Raw genomic sequence first — 6,000 nt, forward strand, 5'->3', positions numbered from 1 at the left:
TATGTTTTTGATGTTAGGATGTTTCTTGGGAAGCGAGTCATAAATGAAATAAATGAATAAATAAGAAGTGCACATGGGAGCCCGGGCAGAGAAGGCTCCCTTTCCCTCCCTTGTGTGTTGGCAACCCCAAGTTATTCTGGCATCCATTGCTAAACTGGAACAAACTAAACAAACGTCTGCATCGCTGATACTATAAGAAAATCCTGTATGATCTAAATGAAAGTATGGCATGACTCTTTTATTCACTTTGTCCTCTTCTCCCTCAGTGAGGAATTCTGGTGCCAGGTGATATGCTACACTGTATGGCTTACAACAGGGCTAGCCACCCGCTTGTGAAGATTATCAGAGATGACAAAGAAAGGAATATATGATAACAACAAGATGAGGAGGAAAATAACAAAGAGACTATCTGGACAGAACTGGACAGAATTGTGTAATTAAAGCAGCAGCAAGAGTGAAGTTTGGATCCCTTTTGGAGCTCGAAGTATGGGTACCCCCAACAAAATTTTAAAAATTTGGCTGTATAATTTGGAACTAATTTGATTTGGAATTAATGTGATTTGATTGGCCTGTTAATAAAAATTATTTTTTAAAAAAATACAACAGAGCTAGCCAACATGGTACCCTGCAAATGTTTTGGACTACTGCTCCCAGCAGCAAATCCAATGATAAGGGATGTGAGTTGTAGTCCAAAACATCTGCAGGGCACCACTCTGGCTACCCATGGCATACAGCATGCCAGCTTGTACAAGTTATGCATACAGGTTGGTTGGCTGGTTGGTTTTACTTTTGTGAAAATAGATGACTCTTGTTTTCTACAGGATATTTTTCTGGAAAATAAATTTTGTGTGCCATAAACAAGGTTCTGATTCAGGTATCCACAAACCTACTACTAGCCATCTCAAGCAACAGATATTGCTAAAACCTGCCTAAAGCCCTAAACATGGTACAAAAAGCCAAGTGGCAAATCTTCCCTGTAACAACAGTGTTTGCTATTTTATAGCCAGTGAGCTGCAAAGCATCTTCATGGGATTTCCTCAGGGCCACAGCTCAGCAGGAGAGCACATGCGTTGGATGTGAAAGATCCCAGGTTCAATCCTCAATATCTTCAACTAGGACTAAGAAAGACTCCTCCCTGAAACCCATCTGAAATAGACTCTGCATAATGCAACTTCCCATGTTCTGGGAAAATACAAAACTTAGTAACATCATTTTTGAGGATTTAAAACTTTAGTCAAATCCATTAAGCACACCTAGTGCAAGCAGTTTAAAAGCAGCTGGAATCATTCTTTAACAAGCTGCAAAATTTACCTGAAGTATCAAAGGTGGAGTGCCTTCTTTCCTCATACTTGATTATTTATTCCCATATGCATAACAACCACCTGCAATGTTGTCCTTGAAAATTAAGTATCTCTTTTGCATTAATCTTGGCTTCCCCCCTTGCCTTAACACCTCTGCAGTTTACAGTCTCAATACACAGCTTAGCATGGCAATATGCATTAGGAGATGCTTTGCTTGCTGCCACACAAAATGACACAGCAGACTGCAGTTCCATTCTTCAGTCTTCTACTAACCAAGAAATACCCAACCATCTGAAGCTATGTGCCTACTCCACACCAGGCAGTTCTCAAATTCCACATACTGTATTAACATTCCCCAACTGTCCCCTCCAGATAGTTTTTTTGGAGCCTAACTACCATCAGTCCCAACCTGCATGGTCAATGACTGGGAATGATGAGAGTTGTAGACCACAACAAGTGGAGGGCATTAGGCACAGGGAGGGGAGTTGCCATATGTCATTTACTCCTTCAAAACCTGGCAATGTTCCTATATCTACCTGCCCTCTGTCACATGAAACTTTGAGAAATCTTTCCATACAACACTCAGTACTTTTCATCACTCTGATGTTCCACTTCACCTACACTTCTGAAATATTCAAACCCCTCCATGTATCCATATGTAAAGTACTGATAGAACACATTCCAGTTCTGGTTAATGACGCAGCAGATGGTGGAGGAGTGAAGCAGCAGTGACCATTCATCATGTCACAATAAGTAGTAGAGATAAGATAATGTGGAAGCAATGTTGGACATTTAAATAGTATGCACCTACACAGTGGATATATCCAATACCTTCCTGGCAGCCCAGGGCAAGCAACCCCCATCCTCACATACACATTCCACTCATGGTGGACACTGGACAAGGGAGGGAAAGCCGGGCCTTCTCTATCCCACACGTTTTCTCAGCACAATACAGCTTTCAAAGGGCACTGGTCCCTTAGATCTGAAGTTGAATTTCCAAGGGATGTCCATTAGTTAATTGACAGATTTCCATTGAACTTGAAGCCTGCAGCTCAATCCTATGCTTGTTTAGTTGGAAGTGTCACTTTGTTGAATTAGGCTAACACTCTGGTCAGTGTGCATAAGACTGCAGCCTTAGAAATACTGTACAATTGAATCACTCAAGACCATTGTGGTAACACCAGCACCATCCTTTCAGCTCCCAAGCAAAGATATAGAAACATCTTGGCTACAATCCTAGCTGCACTTACTTGGAAGTAAGCCCCACTGAATGCAATAGAACTTCCTTCTGAGTAGACATGGTTAGGATTGTGCTGGTGGTGAATGATTTTGGAAAAAATCCTCCTTTACAGCTAGACAGACAGATCTGGAAGAGATTGTGAAGCTTATAGTAACAAGTATAGAATGAAATGGCATTCAAAAACAACAAATTCCAGCAACAGTATATTATATGCAAGAAAACCTGAAATTAGCAACCACTGCCAACTTTCAAGATGAAAGAACTGCTTCAAGTCCAGAACCAAACTCAAGTCGAGCTCCTGTAAACCTGCAAGCAATCACATAACAGTGTCTACCCAACTCAGCATGGCACACCACACCCCATATCTAGAACACCACAAATGGAACATAGTCTCCAACACAACTTGCATCAGAAAAGGTAAAAACAGAGTCCCATGACACAACAATAATTCTGAAATCATCATTCTGACTTTCTAGTCACACCCCTGCAGTGGTAAAATCCAGTCTTTCTACAGAAAAGTTCATGTTCTCAGTCTATGTCTCTATCCACTTTAGGTAAAACCTAGTTTAATACATCAGGGGAGTAGAAAGATAAACTTCTGTATCTGAATACAGAGCCAAACTCTGAACCAATAAAGGGATGTTGTAGTCCTTTGGAAAGGTGAAGGATACAGGGGTGGGAAAGAAGGTGATTAACCCAGGCTTCCTCACAATGGTCTTAATTATTTTCATATGCAGGTATCCCACACAATACTGACCGTATCTCATACGAAAGTCACCCACGTGCAGTGGGTAGCACCAGCAACCTTGCAAACAGTTGTGCAGTATGAGGAGGAATAGAAATATCACGAAACTTAACCATTACACACATGCATACCATAAGGGGTGTGAGAGTTAAAAGGTCTCACCTGAGGACATTCCCAAGATCACTTAAAAGAGATTAAATGCCCCCCCCAGTATCCCTTTAGCTTGCATATGAAAATCTATGAAAGTTAACCCAAACCCAGTAAGGGCACACATCTTTGTGTCTAGTCATTTGTGGTCTTCACAATATTAAAAGCCAACTTTTGTCATGCTCCTTTGCTAGTCTCCAGAGGCAATTTACACTTGCCACAGGTAACCTGGTAAGTGGTTATTTACAGCACTGCTTCAATCACCAAATCATACTCATAGCAGATTACAGAGACACAAATGGGTGGATTTTCTGTACACCCTTTTCAGTGTGGCCTAATCTGTATGGTGATGGCAAGGATGGAAGCATAAATTGGGAGTTACTTTGGATATTAATTATTGTGGAGAACAAAGATGACTGTGTGCTGATGATAACATTAAATTGGGGGCGGGAAGACAACATACATGAAGGTGAGGAAAAAACCAAAATATCAGATCTAGGGTTAAAAGGGAAAAGGAGAAACACACTATATGGGAGGAAAGGGGGGGGGGGTTAACAAACTCAATCTTCTGCCACACAAATTGGTCTCAGGCCTAAAACATGGGTGCACCCAGCCAAAGGGAAGCCAAGTACACCTTGCATTTACTTACACATATGTTTATGTTCCTCAAATGTCCCATGCAGTTGAGCAAGAGTTAAGAGGCCAAAATTTGGGGCCCGTGTACGCTTCCTTGAAACTACGTCCCACTGAATACAGCAAGCCTTACTTTCAAGTAAATTTACCCACTTATTTATGGGGGTAAGCCCTACTGAATTCAGTGGGCCTTTACTCCAGAATAAAGAGGCACAGGAGCAGGCTGCATGCTCCTAAGTGAGACAAAAGAGTCCAGATTCAGTTTTCACCTTGGACACAAACTCATCAGGCGGGCTTAGGCTAGCAGTTATTCTGTCCCATGACCTGCCTCACTCCCATTCACAATAACGCTGACCTACCTTACAGGGCTGTTATCCCCATATGAGAGAGTACACACACACACACACACTCTTAAGGTTGTATCCAGTGTCCACTCCAACTCCGAGCAATCTCATCGAAATAAATTGGCACGACTAATTTAGGTCCATTAATCTCCGTAGGTTTATTCCGAGCAGAACTGGATAAAACATTAGCTATAACACGATGTAATAAGACTGAGAGGTCCCAAGACCACCAGCAGCTACCTCCACACTTATTCCCCCCTCCAAAAAAAAGGACTGTGAGAAGCAGCAGCGCTCTAAACAACTCTAATATTAAAAAACCAAGCAGCAGGACGACTTATTTACCACCACCATTCATTATTAAGTATCCCTATTAGCCCTGCCCTCCGTTATTATTTACCAACGCTTCTTATTACCCAGGGAGGGCAACCCTGACACACCGGCGATAACAGAGGCAACGCTAACAGCAAAAACCCTGCAGCGACAAACAACAACAACAACGGGAGGACACAGAACGCAAAGCGGCCTCTTCTTCTCTTTGACAAGGGCAAGACTTTAAACAAACAAACAAAGGTTGCAGTGGGAAGAGAAGCAGGAATCCCAGAGAAGCGGCGGCCCTGAAGCCTTATGGTGGGTGGGAGGACACGAAGACCCCAGAAGGGTGGAAAGTGCCTCCTCTCTCTCGCCCCCCTCCGGCCCAAGAAAAAGGCCCAACTCCGGAATACGCCAGGCCGCAGCTGCCTGAAGAATAAGACGCCAGGCCCCGGCCCCGCTCCTCAGCCGTCCTTCTCCCTTCCCATTCGGGCTGCTGCTACTGCTGCTCTTCCTCGGCCGCCTCTCTTCCTCCTCCTCCTCCTTACCCAGCGGCGGTGGCAGCGGGCGGCCATGGCGGGGGTCCCTCCTCCCCACCCCCCAACGGGGCGCAGCGGCGGCGGCGACTCGGAGGGGGGTGGTCGCTCGGCTTCCCCTCGGCGGCGTCGTCGCTGCTGCTTCTGCCGCCGCCTTCCCCTCGGCTCTGCGGCTCGGCGCCTCCGCCTCCCTCCTCACAACCACAACAACATGGCGGCCGGGGCCACACACCGAAGGGCGGGCGGGGGAAGGAGGAGGAGGAGGAGCCCGGTGGGGGAAGCGATGGAGGGCGGGAAGGAGCGCGAGCGAGGGCGGCCTCCTGGCTCGACGCTCCTCCTGAGGGGGAAACGGTGGGAGGCGGGTCGGGGGCGCGTCTCGTCGTCTTCTTCCCGAGGCAGGTGGTGGCGGCGGTGTTGCTTCTCGGCTCAGGGCTGAAGGGAGCTGGCCACTATCGCCTCTCCACGCGGACTAAAATGAAATTAAAATAAAAAGTTCCTTTTTCCTTCTCCTCGCGTCCCAACGCCTTGAGGGGATGGCTCCTTCTTTCGCAGAGACACTGAGGGAAGCGTTCATTATGAGGCGAATTCCGACAAAAGAAAACCAATCAGCAACAAGAATTTTGTAGTGCCTTTAAGAACATGTGTGTGTATTATTATTAATTTATATATATATAAATTTTATATATATAAATTTTATTATATATATATATATATATATATATATATATATATATATATATATATA

At 44.8% G+C, this 6,000-nt stretch overlaps 1 protein-coding gene across 15 annotated transcripts in view; it reads right to left on the bottom strand.

The window, feature by feature from the left end:
• MTMR3 (myotubularin related protein 3) overlaps positions 1 to 5,492 on the bottom strand; it is a 53,897-nt gene extending 48,405 nt beyond the window's left edge. For 5 of the 15 annotated variants that reach the window (XM_081892222.1, XM_081892221.1, XM_081892234.1 and 2 more), the window contains exon 1: positions 5,268 to 5,491. The gene's annotated coding sequence lies outside the window, so the exon portion shown is untranslated. Of the gene's footprint in view, positions 1 to 2,551; positions 2,668 to 5,267 lie in introns of those variants that run through there. The other 10 variants (XM_081892230.1, XM_081892231.1, XM_081892220.1 and 7 more) reach the window with 6 other exon arrangements.
• Positions 5,493 to 6,000: the final 508 nt, after the last annotated feature.

Source organism: Podarcis melisellensis, assembly GCF_964234715.1.
Source record: "Podarcis melisellensis genome assembly, chromosome: 16".
Lineage (NCBI taxonomy): Eukaryota > Metazoa > Chordata > Lepidosauria > Squamata > Lacertidae > Podarcis > Podarcis melisellensis.